The sequence below is a fragment of the Micropterus salmoides genome, unplaced genomic scaffold, assembly GCF_014851395.1.
Source record: "Micropterus salmoides isolate LMB-PRFRI ecotype aquatic unplaced genomic scaffold, ASM1485139v1 Ms_hic_scaffold_2, whole genome shotgun sequence".
Classification (NCBI taxonomy): Eukaryota; Metazoa; Chordata; class Actinopteri; order Centrarchiformes; family Centrarchidae; genus Micropterus; species Micropterus salmoides.
This window is the reverse complement of record NW_024041150.1, coordinates 4,236,875-4,259,031: the sequence shown is the minus strand read 5'-3', so window position 1 is coordinate 4,259,031 and position 22,157 is coordinate 4,236,875. Positions and strand designations below refer to the sequence as shown.

At 40.3% G+C, this 22,157-nt stretch overlaps 1 protein-coding gene across 1 annotated transcript in view; it reads right to left on the bottom strand.

Moving 5' to 3' along the window:
* The window catches only part of slc30a6 (solute carrier family 30 member 6), a gene marked incomplete in the record, with an annotated part of 262,873 nt that overhangs the window by 143,210 nt on the left and 97,506 nt on the right, over positions 1-22,157 (bottom strand).

Sequence of the window (22,157 nt, the reverse complement as noted above, 5' to 3'; positions counted from 1 at the left end):
GTGCAGCAGCGAGCGCTCCCTCAGCACGGTCTGGGTTGCCTGGATTCTGCACGCGATCTTCACCGGGGGGCGGGGTGGGAGCGAGCGCCGGGCGCCGCAGCCAGTCGGGTCAGAGCTATTCTTTTTTTTCTTCTTTTTTTTTCATTTCCTGCGTTGTTTGTTTGAAAATACTGCAGCACAATTTTGCTGCATTTTGGCTGCGGCTATAGCTGAAGGCCACGGAGGGTTCAAGGCTGTCAGACGCTGCCAAAATACACAGACCCGCTGCTCAATTGACTCGAGCGAGGTTGAATTAAAAACACAAAAGCTTAAAAATAAAAGCAGCAGTGTCACAACGTCACCGTTCAACCATCACTGCTTCTTCTTCTGATGGAATAAAACCCATCTGATGTGAAAAAATTTTACACCTCAGTCACCCTTTAAACTTCTCATATTAACATTAACGTGGTTCGCAGTCCTCCCGCTTTATTTTCTTGTTTATACCGAAATATTGTCAGTCCATTCAGCATTCTTTTACTTAGGCCTACAACATATTTCATTAACATGTTTTTAGGTTAACAAATTAAAGTGATTTTAAATATATTTACGCATTTTTCTTTTGCACAATTCCTTCACTTGTGATGTGCTGTATGAACATTTGTGACTGTGAAGCATCAAAACACAAAATATAATATTGTTTCTACATACAAAAGGTTCTCCGTTATGTCATAAAATGCACTTGTGCTGCATATTAAGTGTTTTAAACTAAAGACAGAACCGCAAAAAGAGCTCCAGCTGCAAAGGAAATATTATTTATATTTCTTACATATATTTTGGGCAAAACACAATTATTTTATCATCTCAAAAACAATTACAAAATACTGAAACAGAGCTGGACAGAAAGTATCCATTATTTATCGTCTTAATAATCATTGTATTGCATCAAATTAAAGCGGGCATTTCAATTGTTTAAGAAAACAAATCAAATTAAGACTGTAAAATTAATTACTTACTTATTTTTATTTTTTTAACATCTTTTTGAGTTGTTGGCCTTTAAAACATAATTTTGTAGTTTCACAAGGGAAACATTTGTTGACTGTACTTTACAGACTAACATTCATGTCATTATTTATTAAAGGAGTTCAAATTTGTCATATTTCTGCAGAGTTTTTCAGAATAATATGTACAAATGTTCATTTTAAAGAAAATGATGAATGCTGAACAATATTATTATTATTTATTTCACTAATTTCTGCAGCTATATGAGACTGTTAAAACATAAATAACTTTTTTCTTTATGTATCAATCCTTAATAGCCTCCATGTCTGCAGTATGTGAAGCATCAGGCTCCTCCCACTAAACCAACAGAAGAAAACACATAAAAAACCCAAAGGAGGGGAAATATATGAAATCTGGTTACAGGAGGAAAAGGTTGAAATTAGCATTTGATTTGAAAGCTGACAGATGAAATTAGTTTTTTGTTTTTTACACTCAGGGTTTTTAAAAGTGAATACTTTATATATATTAATATTTCTGGCATCAAAGTGGCCAGAATTCCCTCCAAAAACTCTCTGAATCCAAATGCAGAGAAACTCAAACTACAGAAACATTTTTCCATAACTTTAGTGTATATTCACCAAACAGGCAAACAATTAAAATAATTAAAATACACAACACGAAAAACAGGTTTCATGATTCAAACAGTGTTTTGTGGCTTTGATCAGGATGAAAATATATTAAAGGACAGAACTACTAATATCTGTCTCATTCATTCCAACCTACTTTAACTATACTGTGCTGCATTCGCTGACTGTTAGCAAGGTGGGAAAATTCAAATCCCAGTAAATTTAGGTTGTGTGGAGAGTTTACTATGATTTAAAATCCTGCTCTGCTGTTTCAAACGTCATTCAATACAAAACGTACATTTTCTGCACTGACTATTGGATTGGTATCTAAGTTGCTTGCGGCCTGTTAATGTGTTTCTCTTTCTTTCCAGTTGTTCTGGAGACACTTTCACCTGTTTGAGAAGCACACGATCTACCAGTTCGTCAGAATATTCACTCCTGTACAGGTGAGATATGCTTGATTCACGAAAACAAGCAACTTTGCAGTGAAATCCACTGAATGAATATCCTTTTCATTCAGCAGGTACAGACATTTCAGTAAAGAAAATAAGACTTACTGCTGGACTAAATGGCTTTTGAAGTCAGAGCAGATTTGGTGTCAGAACCTTGAAGAGTTTTCACCAGTAAATTTAATATTAATTAATTAATTAATTCAATATGTTGGTTGGCTTCTTCCCAGTTTCAACACAGTTTCAACATTTTAAAATAAAGATACCGAACTAACATGAGCCCAAAAACTCCACTCACATCGATTTAACATCTGAAACAGAAAGTTAATTTACAAGGAAACAAATGATCTTCTCACCTTGATATTTCATTAAAGACGTCTTTAAAAATGAAGACTGGCAGACTGAATGTCCACTGAAGTGTATTTAATAACAGTAGATGTTTTCTTACCAGCAATCTTGCTCCTGTCCTCTTGGCATTTCACTTCCGCTCCTCCTCCGGGGGCTTCACATCTTTAAAAAGCAGCACATTCATCCGGGTGTTTACAGCTCTGCCACGTCAATCATAAACAACAACATGCAGATTACATGATGTGACACAAGCTGTTAACGTCTGTCTGTGTGCGTGTTGATGATGATGAGCTCGACCTGAAGTCGGTTTGCACTCCTGCTGCTTCACACGGCCTTGTTGGTGTTGTTTACAGTTTACACGTGCAGTGTTCGGTATTTTACAGTTTTATTGTGAAATGATATTTAGACAATAAACCTTCCCTGTTTTTCTCTCCTGCTCTGCAAAGCAGCAGAACCGACTGCAAACAAAGAACAGTAAAGTTTTTCTTCAGTTTCCTGTTTGCAGCTGTTCAGTCGCTCCCAGTTTGGGGATTTGTTGTGTTTTTTCTAACATTGAAGGATTATTTTTTCCCTCTCTGCAGGTGGGAACCTCATGTGAACCCTCAGGCTTATAAAACCCTTTAAAAGCCTGTTGTATGATTTCAAAAAACACATCACTGAGACTCCCGGACTCATTCTGAATTCATCAAGAAAAAACAAAAAAACCCAACTCATTGGGAGTTTTCAACCAACAGCAAGGAGGTTTTTTTTGTATTTTATCTTTTTCTGTTTTTTTTTAACAGAAATATCTAAATAATATTGTGTCATTTTTCACATAAAACTTCTGTATACTTTTCCTTCCCGTTGTACCTCCTCAAGCGTCAGCAACAGTTTGATGTTGATTTTAAAAAGCATTCAATGATGATTATATTTGGTGACAGTTAGAAGAGACTTTATTGATCGCAGAGGTACAATGAGGCGGCACCACAACACAAACTTTATAAAATTAAAGAATACATGGAAACATGCTGCAAGATGGGATATTAGAAGCTACAAGATTTATTTATCATTGCACAACACAGGGTTGTATAACGAGGTGAAGCTGTAGTTCCCTTTATGCTTCTTACAAAAAATCAAACATTATAAATTCAAAAATTATCTACAGTAGATGGATGGATAGAAATAAAATCCTTTTACATGGCAGAGTGCTGAGGATGAATTTAGGAGTCACAGCTGCTCTGAGGTCTGGTGGTACAACAGCAGATACTTGTGCAGGGTGAACTGGGTGGGTACTCTCTTTTAGTGTCCTTTGTTGCATAAATAATCCAGAAGAAACTTGCTTAATGACTTTTAATCATCAGGTTATGGATTCTGATTTGCGTGAGCAGTGAGCTAAAACTTGAGAACTGATCATGCGGTTGGTTGGTCTGCTTTCAGAGGAGAGTTTTAACGTCCCGCGACGGTCTAGCTTCCTTCTCAACGCTTGGATTGTTCAAAATATGAAGGAGTCAAAATGTCTTGTGGCAAAATACAGACAGAAAATGGATGGCAAAGCAGAGTATTTCACCTTCTGTGTATTTTCACCAGCAGCGACCAGAAGGTGAGGATTTTAATTTTCTGTGAAGCTTCAACAGGTGGACAGAAAATAAAAACGTTCACGTTGAACACAGAGAGAGCGAGAGAGAGAGAGTCTGGACAAAAGCAGCGACTGAAGCACCAGAGTCTGTTTCTTTCTTTCTTTATGAAGACAACACACTTCAACTCAGCATTTCTGTAAAAGTGCCGGCTGAGTTTCAGCTGCAGCCCTTTGCTAAGATGTTTTAAAACCAACAAAGTGTCCTTAAGAAATACAAACACAAGGTGCCAAAATTATAACAATAACAAAATCGACTTTCTCCACGTCACAAATCAAGCACAGCAACAGGAAACAGAAAAACATTGGTGTAGTAAAATAGTGATAACATGCACGAAGAAACAGACAGAGGTGGAAGAAGTACTGGGATCTTTTACTGAAGTAAAAGTAGCAATGCTACAATAAAAAAATACGTAATAAGTAAAAGTGCTGCATTAAAAATCTTACTAAAGTAAAAGTCCTCTTTATGCACTGTGCTTTACTTACATATTTATGATTGGAATACTATTACTGATTCATTAATGTGTACATGTAAGCAGCAATCAATGTTGTCAAAGTAGCTGTCATCTTATATTGTTGGGTAGTTTTATCTATAACAGTGTTTATTTTACAAGCTGATGACATTTTTTACATGCAAGACCCTTTAAATGATCACTTTGAAATAAATGTAGTCCAGTAAAAAGTACAATATTCTTCAAGATGCTCAAGTGCCTCAAAATAATACTTAAGTACAGTAAAATGTTAACAACCTATAAGCTTAATAATAATAAAGCTGTATTAATAGAAATATTACTAAAATGGACATATTACACACTGAACATGTTTCCTCAGGATGTGTAAGAGTCAACAGTGTGATGTGGTACTATTAAAGTTTGGAAACACAAGTATATATTATGAATATTAGTGTTAAACAACCTTAATAATATTAACAACGAGGAGTTTTTTCTGCCCTGGATTCAGGATGTAGTTTCATGCTGTATTCTTAAACGTATTAAATCAAACGGTGCTCAGCAGGATGGACTCACAACTAAAAACTAAAAATGAAACGGAGAAAATGTTTTTTTTTTAAATCTGGATTCTTCTCCAGCTAGTTCTGAACTCGCGACAGTTACGTCTCATTTTGGAAAGAGAACTTTCTTTAGGTATTTCTGTCGTGTTTTTGTTTCTCCCTGATGATGGTGCAGACTCTTCTGGCCCTTGGCGTCGACCCTCATGTGTTCTGTCCACTCGGACCCCCGTCCTGGTGTTCGTCGGAGCGCCGAGCCGTGCAGGCCGGGATTAGTTTAGTGGAAGTCTTTGCTAATGACCTGTGAAGGACTTTGTTTAGCAGTGCAGGGGTCAGAGGCCCGAGCGTTCGCCCTTTAAACTTCAGCTCTGCAGCAGATTAGATGCCACTTAATGCAGAGGCTCAAAAGGCCACGACCAGAATAACCCCCAACACCTCTAAGAACAGCGTCTTACTCCAACTCAACACGCGGTACGACTGTGGGTGTTGAACCTCAATACTTTTACTGGCTAAAAGTTTCATTTAACACCAAGAATCTTCATTTCATATAAAACCAAGTGTCCGCTCACATGTGTGAGCTTCTTCTGTGCTCAGATCATGTGGAGGAGCTGGAAAATTGATTGAGAGGGGAAAATCTACACATTGTTCCTCTGGCCCCAAACTTGAACGGGAGTCTCTGCAAAACCAAGAGCCTTTGTGGTGTGTCTTCATGGGTTTCAGGACAAAAGGGGGGCAGCCCTAATCTGCACAGACATTCATCTTTACTTAAATGTTTGTTATAAGTCCCACGCTGCTGCTTATCGACTGGCCGCCCGCTTCATGTTCAGTGTTGCAGTTGAGTGTTTTGTGCGCCATAAATATAAAAGTGTTTCTTTTCTGTCAGGCTAGCAGAAACGGAAGCTGAGCGTGACAGAAACCAGACACCAAAGCAGACATTGTTTGAAACCACGTCTCACTTTTAAAATATTCATCAGACACGACGTCGTCTGGCTCCATCATCACGTCCCCTGGAGACGCGCCGCCACCGCCATATTGATAATTACTAACAGGCAACATGATGTCTCGTGTGATTAAAGATGCAGAATGAAATATCGTGAGCTGGAGCTGGATTGGCGGGGGACAGATGTGTTAAGTGTTTTTTTAAACTGTATTTCCAATCTGAAACCGGATATTGCACCATGAGAAACAGGTTGACTACAGATGCCCAGAGGGGCCACTTTATGTGAACAAAAAAAACAAACCAACAACAAAACATGGAAACAATCCATCAAAGTAGAAAAATAATATAAATTCAAATTCTAAAGAACTTCATATAGTGATAGAAAACACAAACAATTCCATAAATAAATAAGAGTATGTGTGCAAAGCTGCATTAAAAATCTGTGTCTGTCTGTGTCTGTGACAGTCTGTTTGACCTTGTTGACCTCTGTTTTCGACTCTGTGGTGAAGAAAGGTCTACCTGTGGAATGAAGACCCGCCTACTTCCTGGTTTCTGCGGAGCTCTGTCAGGCTGACTTCAGTCCCACCCTCTGTTCCAGCTCAACCAATGGCTCGTCACCACCTCAGCATTACCTCCTGCTCTTCAGGAGAGCCCACCAGTTGCTCTCGGCGGCTCGTCACAACCAGTTCACTTGTGTACCTCGTGTGTGTTGATTGTGCGCAATTTAGGGAAGTACTTTGTTAGTTAGCCTCTGCAGTTGTGTTTAGTGGAGTCAAACACTTGCCGTTGCCAGTTTTTGGTTATGTTTATTAGTTAGACTCACGGTACTTTTGAGTATTTGGTTTTTGTGTGCTTTTACCAGCTTGTGGCTGGCAAAAGGGTGGAGTCCACACTGATAACCACACTTAGTATTTGTATGTTAGTTTCATTAGGTGTAGTGGGTGCTGTGCTCCTTGTATTTCTTAGTAAGAATCTACCTCGTTTAAATATATAGTCAGGCACAGTCCTCCTTTAGAGGACCTCTTTTATTTAACTTGGTTTGTTATTTTCACAGGACCCTCATCCACCCTCTTTTTGCTTATGTATGTTACCTGCCTGCACCTCTGGTTACCAATAAAAGTTACCTTTTTAAGAAAAACACCAGTTTATGCTCATATGTTTATGGCCCCCACACCCCTAGACAACAGGGGGTCGTAACAGGATGCAATGTTGAATGTGAGAACCGATAGTCGTTTGAGTTTAACTCAAAGGTAAAAAAAACTAGCACACTGACAGCGCTCCCGTCTCAGCCGGATCCACTATGATGAGCATCAAATGTCACTTAGAGAAAACAGGTAGAAAACAACGTTGAGTCAAATAAGAAACAACTTTTTCTTTGGTTACAAATCAAAAACACAGTCATCTCTCAGAACACATGTTTTATTTCATTTTTTTTGTTTTTAAATGTTATTAGGGCACAGTGTTGCATAAAGTCCTTTACTATGTTGTTTAAGTAGTAGAGCTGCCGTCAGCCGTTAATGTAGCTGATCCTGGCTCCATGCAGTTTAGTACATCGCTAAAAATAAAACCAAAATGACCGCTCACATTTTTCTGTATTGCACATCAAAGTTATAGAAATATTATGTTTATAAAATAGGAAACAGAGTCCACTTCTGGCTTATCTATACATCACACGCACACACACCAGACTTCAGCGATGCCGTCAGTGTCGTTCAGCTCAGACCCGAAGCTTCTATAGGGGACTTTGTCATGCATTTGATGCGTGCGTCAGTCCTGAAGGCCTTTCTGGCTCAGTCGGGCGTGAACGGCCGAGTGTCGAGGACGCAGTACAGGCCATGTCTGCAGGCGCATGTTTTGATCTCCATGAAACCGTCCCTATCAAACAGATTACGAGCCGAAATACCTGACGTGATGGCAGACAAAAGAGAATCAAGTATTGAGAGAGAGGACACAACGTGCGTCCAGTCTGTTGTGTCTGATCAGAGGGACATATGGGCTGAATGCGGGGGACTTAGCAAGTTAATTAATCAATATTAATATTATTGTCATTGCCATGTTCTGGGTTTCCAGGTGGAGTTTCAATGTCCTATGAACTTCAGAGGTGTTTTCATCCCAACAAAGCATTTTATTCTGGAGAAAACTCCTCTTCAGTTTGTAAATTGGGTGATGATGGCGCATAGATAAGATACCTGCCTTTGGTGTGGGAGACCCTGGTTCTATTCCATTCTATTGATTTTAGACACTGATATCTCCACAGTTATATAATGAATTCATATTTGGACAGAGCCGCTCCCTTACTCTTGTTCCTGCTCAGTTGGCATTAGAGACCTTTTTAACAGAAGACTCGTAGGACACAGCAGGAAAAGCACAGGTAAAAATAAAATGAATGATGGCTGACTTCCATTTAGCTGCTTCAGTTTCAGGGTCCTGGTTTTGGTACATGCTGGCTCACTTTCACACTGTCATGCCTTACTGGCACACCTGAATACAACAGATCCATCGTGGATGTCATTAGTAACACCTGTGCTTTTCCTACTACGACAAAAAAAGGGAACATTGCAGCCTGTGTTCTCGTGAGATTCACTTACCTGTTCGCTGTCAGAGTTTAGTTTGAAACAAGCAGCTGAAACGTCACGTTTCACGGACATCTAGAGAAGGATTTAGATGATTGACAGATGACATTGATCAAATCAGTAGCTTTTAGCAGTGGAGCTACTGCAGTGATAGTTTTGTACTGAACAGCTTGGATCACAGACAGTACTACAGAACTGAAGATTTCCACCTCTACCTGATGGCCTGCAAAAACCTTATGTAGCCAGCTTAAAGCTAGTTTAACACCAGTGGTACAACCACACCCCTTACTAATTTCAGCTTACCTTTGTCAACCCGCTCGCCTGCATTTTTTTATGGTTTTTGTCCCGGCTGATTTGTTGCCACTTCCTGTTCTTTTCTTCGTTGTTATACATTTAGTTTATATATCGTTTCAGGAACTTACAACATGTGCTTGTGACAGCCTGTTCTCCCAAGTTGTCACATATGGATGCATCGTCAAGACCCCTTAGCGTCAGTTCGTAACGCTCTGGGAAGCCCCTTAGCTTCATAGTTTAACACACTGGGGGAATCCCTGTGGAGTCATTTATGAACGATAAAAAAATGTTTAGAATGTAAATAACAGGAAGGTCAAGGGAAGGATGTGGTTGTGGTGGATGTGTGTGGGTGACAAGGAGACCGGTGTATGTTTATTGTTTGGAACAAAAAAGTCAACATTGATTGTTTTTCATTAACTTACATAGTTATTTTAACCCAAACCATGATGTTTTCCTAAACTCAACCAAGTAGTTTTGCTGCCTAAACCAAATTGAAATTGAGTTGTTTCACAACTAGTTTTATAAAAAGTCTAACCGGACGTTGCATATTTATTCTTGCTAACTTGGCCATGGAGCCCTACATGTCGCCAAGGGGAGTTAACCATATGTGATAAGTTGGGAGTGATAATGTGTTGCTTCTGGGGATGGATGCATGTTGTTAAAGACTTTGCATTAACACAGTAACATGTCGATTTGTTCGTCTTACACATTATTGTTTAATTTTTATCCGTTGACAAAAGGTTTTTGTTTTCAAAAACTTTTGTATTTGTCGATTAAAACGTGCAAAACAAAAATAGATTAAGCGATCATGACGTACATGAACCATGTGACTTAAAAGCCCACTGAAATATCAGCACGGCTGAAGAGATAAAAATTGGTGGCAGATGAAAACATCGGATCTGTGTGTAGCGTTGAGGAGGCTGTAACCTTCCTCACATGAACACATGTAACTAACAGAAATGTCTGATTTCCATCTTCCAAGTAAGTTGCCTTCGGGGGGCTGTCAACTCCTTAAACAAAAACATCTGTAGCTAGCTAGCTAGTTAGCGTCCGGAAGCCCTACAAGCGTTTCCAGATGCGCACACGCAGCCTGGATGCGTCTCTTGGTGCGTTCCATTTGACGTGGGAAGTCGGAATTTCCGAATTCAAAGTTCAAAATTTCAAAGGGAACGCCCCCTTAAAGGGATACTATGCGATTCTGCATTGAGTTTGTTGATAAACAAACTCATGAACGCGCATTGCCATGGTAACCAGTCCTATTCTGCTGAAATATAGCCGAATCCACAGCGTCTGCTGGCCGAGAGCAAGTTAGCCTCAATAAGAGGGCATGTTTTAGCAGCACTCTAGAAGGTGTGACAACAAGCCTGACAATATTTAAATATGTATTGAAGCAAAATACTTTTCTAAGTCTAAGACACGGTGTCTATTTATCGGTAAGATTATAGAGAGGAACTTCAATAGTTACAATTAGTGAACAAACATCAAACAAACGACATGTAAGCACACAAACGCAGCATCCGAAACACAACAGAGAAAAAACTAGCGAGTTATTTCAAATAGTTTTTCCAAAAATACAGTGACTGATAAGAGCTGGGAAGCACAGGAACGACTGTTTATCTCTTATCTGTGTCTTCCCCACACCTGGTCATATAACTTGTTTCACAATTCCTCAGACCTTTCCCTCTGTGGCTGTTTCTCAGCCATTTTCACAGCTAAAGTCCCGTGAGAAGTCCAGCATGTTCGAATGTTTCGCTGTGTGTTTACATTCTCTCTCCCACTGCTTTGAGGGCGCCACCGCCACCTGCTGCTCGCTCCCAGCAGCTTTGTTTGTGCTAAATTTTTTTCAGAGCACACGAAAAACTGAGAGCTACCTACCCATGAGGAAGTATTCGCCAAATTTAACAAAAAGTGTATTGGATAAGAATCACAAAGTATCCCTATAAGTCGGATTTCCGACTTCTGAAGTCGGGAGAACCGCACTACCCCGACTTCGTGATCCAAGATGGCTGTCGGAGTATCAACAGTTAGTGAAAGCTGTATTATACTGTTTATTAGCACTTCTGTGTACTTGTGACTCATAGAAATATTTGTACACAAAGTGCTGTCCAACTGCTGTCTGTGGACGTGTTGCTATGAGTAAATACCGCACAATGCGTTTTTATTTTCGGAGTATCAATAGCTAACATGGCTAGTTGTAAACAACAGCTACCTGAGCGAGGTTTTTGACTTGTTAACTGGAACGGCGTCAACTCAGGTGTGACGTCATTCCCGTAATGTGTACAATAGACACGTTTTTTTCTCAAAGCGTGTATATGACACCTGAGAACAGGCTGGAAGTGTGTCTGTGGTTTATGGACATTAAAATAACGATAATTTAGGAGTTGTACTGTAAAGGAAAAACAAACCTATAAACCAGTAAATAAATAATGTTCACTACAACAGACACAGGTGGTCTGCGTGAATATAATTCTTTTGTATTGATATCTAGGAGTCGTGGGGGCTGTGAATGCCTTTCTGTATCTGTAATCCACCTGCATGAGGGCGGTCTGTCTGTCGGCTCAGATCTGGTTACAGCAGCATGTTCACTCACTCACACACTTTCAACACTTTAGAATGAAACTTCTACGATGATACTATCACCATTTAAGACCTAAAACTGTGATCTTGACTTTGGGGTTTAGCCCTGAAATATTATTATTAAAGATTTTGATATATTGAAAACACCCCTGAGACTATTTCTAACTAAAGAAACCATTTTAAGTTCAGAAATTGTTATTAGTTGTTATTATTTCACACACATACAGTTGAGTCGCAAAACGAGTCGGCTAGAGATAGCGTTTTTAACCAACTCATGGAATTAACGTTAGCTTGATTGGCTAGCTCGGCGATAGCGGCTAAACTCTGCTATCAACAGTTGTTTCACTTTCAGCCAACGACACAGACGGTCGCCTGCTTGAAATGAGAAGCTGCTTCTGTCTATAATCAAGGACCCATTGTTTCAAAAACTACGAATTTTGATGGTAAATCTGCCACCGTTATCGCTGTAAACTGAAAATGTGTCATGTGAAAACAGACACATTGACACAGAAGCTAACACCTAATTGTTGTGAGCATATTTGACTTGATGTTGAATAATTTTCTTCTCTTTTGCAGAGCTCTACAAAGAAATGCAAATAAAGTAAAATGTCTTGCAACTTGAAGTCCGGCCTCATCTCTCCATGGGTCTCCTACCCAACAGGTCTACAACCAAATATTGGTGATGCAAAATCTGTTTCTGTACTATGACAGCCAACAGTAAGCAGGTCGAGTTCAGTTTGCGTTTGCGTTTTTTATTCATCACTGCAACCCAGTTTTAGCTCCTGACAGCTCAGTATTGTCAGTGTTGGAAGGAGGAGACTGTTTGTGACTCACTGGAACAAACAGTTTGATGAAGACTGTCAAATTTTCCAAGAGGTTTCTGTGGTTTGTAGTCAAGAATTATTTACTTAAAGATGGAGAATGAAGATTTCTGATCTGTTAGTCTGTGGAGGGACGGGGATCTGCAGAGTATTAAGTTTAATTTGTTCAATTAGTTGGCATAAGGACTTTAACGAGCAGTGGCTACATTAAATTATGACTCAGCATTTGACTTGAAGTGGAAAGTATTAAAGATTTTACACTGTAATATCTTTTAGACCTAATGTAATCAAGCCCATAACCAATCTTATGAATCATTAAGTTTAGGACATGCATTTCTGTGTCATTACATTAATATATCATTAATTAAAAATTAATATCATATTCTGCACAATAATTATATCTTGGCACATGTAAATATTATTTAATTTCACATCATTGCACAAACCCGGTATGTTGCACATATTTGTTGTTAATTGTTCATTGCTATTCTTCTATATTTTTAAATTTTGTCAATTTATACCATCTGTCTATCCCATATTTATTTATTTCTAAATTTATTTATGTCAGCTGTATGTTTGTATAAGCAAATTCCTCGTACATGTAAAAAGCTTCTTGACAATAAAGCTATTTCTGATTCTGATTTAACCATCTGTCAATCCCATATTTACTTATATCTAAATTTATTTATGTCAGCTGTATGTTTGTATACGTGTAGCACTTTACCTCCAAAGCAAATTCCTCGTACATGTAAAAAAGTACTTTACAATAAAGCTATTTCTGATTGTGATTTAACCTCATGAATAAATCAAGAACAATAAAGAAATTATTTGACCTTTGGGGAAATGCATGTATTCACTTCTCGCCAATACACGTGAGACAATTAATACCACTCTAACCCTTACAATAAATATGAAGCTACCACCAACAATAAGTTAGCTTAGCTTAGCATAAAGAATGGATACAATGGGAAACAGCTAGCCTGGTCCTGTCCAAAGGTAAAGAAATATGCCTCCCAGCACCTCCAACGCTCGCTGATTGACATGTTATTGTTAACAATTATTTCTTGGCTTGACTTCCTAAAGTCTCTGCTGGACAAACGAATATAACATTTTATCAGTGAGCTTTAGAGGTGCTGATAGGAGGAGTTCATTATATCTAGGCCAGCTATGTATAAAGTGTTTATGCTAAGCTAACGGCTGCCAGTTGTATATTTTCATACTTCCTGTACTTACAGACAGCGGTATCAACCTTCTCATCTATCTTTGGGTAAGATGGGAAATGACGATATGTCAAAAATGTCATACTGGGTTCACTCACAAAACCCGACCGCCTGCTGCTGTTTGATTAACAGCTGAGAGATTTAACACCACCTTTTCACCTCATGTGCTGCCTGCACTCCATTTAAACCGATTTTTCCACCCTTGCTGCTACAGAACAAGCAGCACATCAGCAAATGGAGCGCAGCCATTCTGCATCCTCTCTGCCCAAAATCCAAGACGACATGTAGTAAAGCTACAACGGCCCGTCAGAAAACTCTTTTTATTTATATATTTATTGTATAAAAGCAAGTATAATTCAGCTTCAGGACGGCAGTGAGACTCGGACAATGTTGTGTCGTCCACATGCCGTCCAGTTCTCAGGGCGCTGGTTCCACATCTGATCGAGCAGCTGCTCTGTCCTCGAGTGGTTTAACAGGAGAGCGCTGTTTGTGTGGGTGTATGTGTGTGTGCTACTGACAGAGTGTAAAGCTACGCTCCTGCAGGGGACGGGGACGGTCCAAACGCTCAATCACCATCGCTTATCAGTCCTGCAGGGCAGCAGCACACCCTCCACACGCCCCCCCCCCCAACATGTCGCCACTGTCAGGTCAACAATACACAACTCCTGTCTGCTGATTCACATGTTCAGGAGCTTCCATGGCTTTTTAAAAACAATTATAAATCCTGTAGATATGATTTTGTGATGTTTTACTACATTGTAATACATCTATGCTGGATTCTTCCCCACCTTTTTGCATTAAGTCAGTTTATTGCCAACATTCTGCCAGCGCAAGTAGAAGCACGTCCTTAAGTTCAGAGTCAAAAAGTAATGTTGTTGTGGTGAATGGGTGTGTAGCACGTTTGACTTTCATGCAAGAGACCAACATTCACGACCAGTCACAGACTTTACAATGTTTCCTTTAAAAAAATCCATAACCATGATCTTTCTCGACCTCCACCAATTGTTTTAGGTGCCCAACCTTCATCATCTGTTACTCTAACTGGTTTTAAAGCTCAGGTTGGCGTTTTATTTCTGAAGAATTTTCTGTTTTATTTTTTGAAATTCTCTTTACTTCCCAATGAATCAAATGTTTGCTTTTACTATGCTAAGCTGTTACTATGGTACGACAGGAAATGAAGATACCACATAGCACCACAATGACAGTGTGGACTTCCATAAAGTACTGTAGTGATACCATAAAGTACTGTAGTGAGACCATAAAGAACTGTAGTGAGACCATAGTGAGACCGTAAAGTACTGTAGTGATACCATAAAGTACTGTAGTGAGACCATAGTGAGACCGTAAAGTACTGTAGTGAGACCATAAAGAACTGTAGTGAGACCATAGTGAGACCGTAAAGTACTGTAGTGAGACTGTAAGGTACTGTAGTGAGACCATAAAGTACTGTAGTGAGACTGTAAGGTACTGTAGTGAGACCATAAAGTACTGTAGTGAGACTGTAAGGTACTGTAGTGATACCATAGTGAGACTGTAAGGTACTGTAGTGATACCATAAAGTACTGTAGTGAGACTGTAAGGTACTGTAGTGAGACCATAAAGTACTGTAGTGAGACTGTAAGGTACTGTAGTGATACCATAGTGAGACTGTAAGGTACTGTAGTGATACCATAAAGTACTGTAGTGAGACCGTAAGGTACTGTAGTGAGACCATAAAGTACTGTAGTGATACCGTAAAGTACTGTAGTGAGACCATAAAGTACTGTAGTGAGATCATAGTGAGACCATAAAGTACTGTAGTGATACCATAAAGTACTGTAGTGAGACCGTAAAGTATTGTAGTGATACCATAAAGTACTGTAGTGAGACCATAGTGAGACCGTAAAGTACTGTAGTGATACCATAAAGTACTGTAGTGGGACCGTAAAGTACTATAGTGATACCATAAAGTACTGTAGTGATACCATAAAGTACTGTAGAGATACCATAAAGTACTGTAGTGAGACTGTAAAGTACTGTAGTGATACCATAAAGTACTGCATTGATACCATAAAGTACTGTAGTGAGACCGTAAAGTACTGTAGTGAAACTATAAAGTACTGTAGTGAGACCATAGTGAGACCATAAAGTACTGTAGTGGGACCGTAAAGTACTGTAGTGAGACCATAGTGAGACCGTAAAGTACTGTAGTGTTACCATAAAGTACTGTAGTGAGACCATAGTGAGACCGTAAAGTACTGTAGTGATACCATAAAGTACTGTAGTGATACCATAAAGAACTGTAGTGAGACCATAGTGAGACCGTAAAGTACTGTAGTGATACCATAAAGTACTGTAGTGATACCATAGTGAGACCGTAAAGTACTGTAGTGAGACTGTAAGGTACTGTAGTGATACCATAAAGTACTGTAGTGATACCATAAAGTACTGTAGTGAGACTGTAAGGTACTGTAGTGATACCATAGTGAGACCATAAAGTACTGTAGTGATACCATAAAGTACTGTAGTGATACCGTAAAGTACTGTAGTGAGATCATAGTGAGACCATAAAGTACTGTAGTGGGACCGTAAAGTACTGTAGTGATACCATAAAGTACTGTAGTGATACCATAAAGTACTGTAGTGAGACCATAAAGTACTGTAGTGAGATCATAGTGAGACCATAAAGTACTGTAGTGATACCATAAAGTACTGTAGTGAGACCGTAAAGTATTGTAGTGATACCATAAAGTACTGTAGTGAGACCATAGTGAGACTGTAAAGTACTGTAGTGATACCATAAAGTACTGTAGTGAGACCATAGTGAGACCGTAAAGTACTGTAGTGATACCATAAAGTACTGTAGTGGGACCGTAAAGTACTGTAGTGATACCATAAAGTACTGTAGTGAGACCATAGTGAGACCATAAAGTACTGTAGTGATACCATAAAGTACACGTAGTGGTAGAATAAACCCTGCAGTGAGGATCACAGGTAAGTCCCAGTAGCAACGTATTCTCTCGACCTCAGGTTCCCTGGTTGTGGCTGAATGTCGGCACAGCCGGCTGTGTTCTGGCACCAGACGACCAATCAGGAGCCGGCTCTGGTCTGGAATATATAATATATTAAAATTTAAAAGTGTGAACCTGCTGCTGTCCAGTACATTTTACTGGTTTGGGACCAGTCTGTGGTGGATGTGACATCACAGGCTCAGGCTAAAAATCATATCACCACGCACCCTCCCCCTCCTCTCAGCCCCGCCCCTCTGGGCCACCCCGGCTGCCAAAACAAGTGAGCACTGAAGCGCTGCGCTGACCTAAATTCTCCCAGAGACTCTTAAAGCGGCAGAGACCCAGACTTGGAGACAGACAGGTAGACGAGCAGAGACTCAGACTCAGAGACAGACAGGTAGACGAGCAGAGACCCAGACTCGGAGACAGACACTCAGACTCGGAGACAGACAGGTAGACGAGCAGAGACTCAGACTCAGAGACATACAGGTAGACGAGCAGAGACTCAGACTTGGAGACGGACAGGTAGACGAGCAGAGACTCAGACTCAGAGACAGACAGGTAGATGAGCAGAGACCCAGACTCGGAGACAGACACTCAGACTCGGAGACAGACAGGTAGATGAGCAGAGACTCAGACTCAGAGACAGACAGGTAGATGAGCAGAGACTCAGACTTGGAGACAGACACTCAGACTTGGAGACAGACAGGTAGACGAGCAGAGACTCAGACTCAGAGACATACAGGTAGACGAGCAGAGACTCAGACTTGGAGACAGACAGGTAGACGAGCAGAGACCCAGACTCGGAGACAGACACTCAGACTCGGAGACAGACAGGTAGACGAGCAGAGACTCAGACTCAGAGACATACAGTTAGACGAGCAGAGACACAGACTTGGAGACAGACAGGTAGACGAGCAGAGACTGAGACTCAGAGACAGACAGGTAGACGAGCAGAGACCCAGACTCGGAGACAGACACTCAGACTCGGAGACAGACAGGTAGATGAGCAGAGACTCAGACTCAGAGACATACAGGTAGACGAGCAGAGACTCAGACTTGGAGACAGACAGGTAGACGAGCAGAGACCCAGACTCGGAGACAGACACTCAGACTCGGAGACAGACAGGTAGACGAGCAGAGACTCAGACTCAGAGACATACAGGTAGACGAGCAGAGACTCAGACTTGGAGACAGACAGGTAGACGAGCAGAGACCCAGACTCGGAGACAGACACTCAGACTCGGAGACAGACAGGTAGACGAGCAGAGACTCAGACTTGGAGACAGACAGGTAGACGAGCAGAGACCCAGACTCGGAGACAGACACTCAGACTCGGAGACAGACAGGTAGACGAGCAGAGACTCAGACTCGGAGACAGACGAGCAGAGACCCAAACTCGGAGACAGACACTCAGACTCGGAGACAGACGAGCAGAGACCCAAACTCGGAGACAGACACTCAGACTCGGAGACAGACAGGTAGACGAGCAGAGACCCAGACTCGGAGACAGACAGGTAGACGAACAGAGACTCAGACTCGGAGACAGACGAGCAGAGACCCAAACTCGGAGACAGACAGGTAGACAAGCAGAGACTCAGACTCGGAGACAGACGAGCAGAGACCCAAACTCGGAGACAGACAGACAGGTAGACGAGCAGAGACCCAGACTCGGAGACAGACAGGTAGACAAGCAGAGAATCAGACTCAGAGACAGACAGGTAGACGAGCAAAGACTCAGAGACAGATAGGTAGATGAGCAGAGACTCAGACATGGAGACAGACAGGTAGAGACGAGCAGAGACCCAGACCCAGAGACAGACAGGTAGACGAGCACAGACTCAGTCACAGAGACAGACAGGTAGACGGGCAGAGACTCAGACTCGGAGACAGACAGGTAGACGACTCAGACTCGGAGACAGACAGGTTGACGACTCAGACTCGGAGACAGACAGGTAGACGAGCAAAGACTCGGAGACAGACAGGTAGATGAGCAGAGACTCAGACTCGGAGACAGACAGTTAGACGAGCAAAGACTCCGTAAAGTAGGACCGTAAAGTACTGTAGTGAGACTATAAAGTACTGTAGTGAGACCATAGTGAGACCATAGTGAGACTGTAAAGTACTGTAGTGAGACTATAAAGTACTGTAGTGAGACCATAAAGTACTGTAGTGAGACCATAGTGAGACCGTAAAGTACTCTAGTGAGACCATAGTGAGACCGTAAAGTACTGTAGTGTTACCATAAAGTACTGTAGTGATACCATAGTGAGACCGTAAAGTACTGTAGTGGGACTGTAAAGTACCATAGTGAGACCATAAAGTACTGTAGTGAGACCATAGTGAGACCATAAAGTACTGTAGTGAGACCATAGTGAGACCGTAAAGTACTCTAGTGAGACCATAGTGAGACCGTAAAGTACTCTAGTGTTACCATAAAGTACTCTAGTGAGACCATAGTGAGACCGTAAAGTACTCTAGTGTTACCATAAAGTACTGTAGTGAGACCATAGTGAGACCGTAAAGTACTGTAGTGGGACCGTAAAGTACTATAGTGAGACCGTAAAGTACTGTAGTGAGACCATAGTGAGACCGTAAAGTACTCTAGTGTTACCATAAAGTACTCTAGTGAGACCATAGTGAGACCGTAAAGTACTCTAGTGTTACCATAAAGTACTGTAGTGAGACCATAGTGAGACCGTAAAGTACTCTAGTGAGACCATAGTGAGACCGTAAAGTACTCTAGTGTTACCATAAAGTACTCTAGTGAGACCATAGTGAGACCGTAAAGTACTCTAGTGTTACCATAAAGTACTCTAGTGAGACCATAGTGAGACCGTAAAGTACTCTAGTGTTACCATAAAGTACTGTAGTGAGACCATAGTGAGACTGTAAAGTACTGTAGTGATACCATAAAGTACTGTAGTGAGACCATAGTGAGACCGTAAAGTACTGTAGTGTTACCATAAAGTACTGTAGTGAGACCATGAAGTACTGTAGTGAGACCATAGTGAGACCATAAAGTACTGTAGTGATACCATAAAGTAGTGTAGTGAGACCGTAAAGTACTGTAGGGTTACCATAAAGTACTGTAGTGATACCATAAAGTACTGTAGTGATACCATAGTGAGACCGTAAAGTACTGTAGTGTTACCATAAAGTACTGTAGTGGGACCATAAAGTACTGTAGTGATACCATAAAGTACTGTAGTGATACCGTAAAGTACTGTAGTGAGACCATAAAGTACTGTAGTGAGATCATAGTGAGACCATAAAGTACTGTAGTGATACCAAAAAGTACTGTAGTGATACCGTAAAGTACTGTAGTGAGACCATAAAGTACTGTAGTGAGATCATAGTGAGACCATAAAGTACTGTAGTGATACCATAAAGTACTGTAGTGAGACCGTAAAGTATTGTAGTGATACCATAAAGTACTGTAGTGAGACCATAGTGAGACCATAAAGTACTGTAGTGATACCATAAAGTACTGTAGTGAGACCGTAAAGTACTGTAGTGATACCATAAAGTACTGTAGTGAGACCATAGTGAGACCATAAAGTACTGTAGTGATACCATAAAGTACTGTAGAGATACCATGAAGTACTGTAGTGAGACTGTAAAGTACTGTAGTGAGACCATAGTGAGACCGTAAAGTACTGTAGTGATACCATAAAGTACTGTAGTGAGACCATAAAGTACTGTAGTGATACCATAAAGTACTGTAGTGAGACCATAGTGAGACCGTAAAGTACTGTAGTGATACCATAAAGTACTGTAGTGAGACCATAGTGAGACCATAAAGTACTGTAGTGATACCATAAAGTACTGTAGTGAGACCATAGTGAGACCATAAAGTACTTTAGTGATACCATAAAGTACTGTAGTGAGACCATAAAGTACTGTAGTGAGACCATAGTGAGACCGTAAAGTACTGTAGTGATACAATAAAGTACTGTAGTGAGACCATAGTGAGACCGTAAAGTACTGTAGTGATACCATAAAGTACTGTAGTGATACCATAAAGTACTGTAGTGAGACCATAGTGAGACCATAAAGTACTGTAGTGATACCATAAAGTACTGTAGTGAGACCATAGTGAGACCGTAAAGTACTGTAGTGATACCATAAAGTACTGTAGTGAGACCATAGTGAGACCGTAAAGTACTGTAGTGATACCATAAAGTACTGTAGTGATACCATAAAGTACTGTAGTGAGACCATAGTGAGACCATAAAGTACTGTAGTGATACCATAAAGTACTGTAGTGAGACCATAGTGAGACCGTAAAGTACTGTAGTGATACCATAAAGTACTGTAGTGATACCATAAAGTACTGTAGTGAGACCATAGTGAGACCGTAAAGTACTGTAGTGATACCATAAAGTACTGTAGTGATACCATAAAGTACTGTAGTGAGACCATAGTGAGACCGTAAAGTACTGTAGTGATACCATAAAGTACTGTAGTGATACCATAAAGTACTGTAGTGAGACCATAGTGAGACCGTAAAGTACTGTAGTGATACCATAAAGTACTGTAGTGATACCATAAAGTACTGTAGTGAGACCATAGTGAGACCATAAAGTACTGTAGTGATACCATAAAGTACTGTAGTGAGACCATAGTGAGACCATAAAGTACTTTAGTGATACCATAAAGTACTGTAGTGAGACCATAAAGTACTGTAGTGAGACCATAGTGAGACCGTAAAGTACTGTAGTGATACAATAAAGTACTGTAGTGAGACCATAGTGAGACCGTAAAGTACTGTAGTGATACCATAAAGTACTGTAGTGATACCATAAAGTACTGTAGTGAGACCATAGTGAGACCATAAAGTACTGTAGTGATACCATAAAGTACTGTAGTGAGACCATAGTGAGACCGTAAAGTACTGTAGTGATACCATAAAGTACTGTAGTGATACCATAAAGTACTGTAGTGAGACCATAGTGAGACCGTAAAGTACTGTAGTGATACCATAAAGTACTGTAGTGATACCATAAAGTACTGTAGTGAGACTGTAAAGGTAGACGAGCAGAGACTCAGACTCGGAGACAGACACTCAGACTCGGAGACAGACAGGTAGACGAGCAGAGACTCAGACAGGAAGAAGTGAACACAGACGAGGAGAGAAAAGTGTTGTCCGAATAATTTCACCAATTTTCACTCTTCACTTTGTGCCCCTGCAGTTTTTGTAATTTACCACAAAAACCTGTTTTAATTTGAAGGTTCTGCAGAGAAAATGCAGCAAACTGTGATCGACGACTAACACGCGACTCCCGCACTGACGATAACTTTATTTATTAGAATTACTTAGAATTAATTCATTAATAATTAATTATTTAGTCAGTATTCTACTGTAGCTTTGGCTGCCACATGCTGATGTATTTTTGTTTGTTTATTTTTACTTTGTCTTTACTTTCTATTGTACTGTAGTAATTAAAAAAGTTATATTGTTATATGCAATTTTTGAACTCAGGTTATTAAAGACGATATGATATGATTCATATAACTTACAAATGCCTACAGCTGCTGAAAATACCATAGGCACATTAATCACTGAAGCAAAAATAAAAGAGTAACTCTACTGTAACTTCACTATTTAGGACCATAAAATGACTAATAGCCACTGTAAGACTGTATAATAAGGGTTCTGTCCTGTCCTGCCATGTATTATTCCTATAATATAAATACTGTAGGAATAATATAAGCCCCAT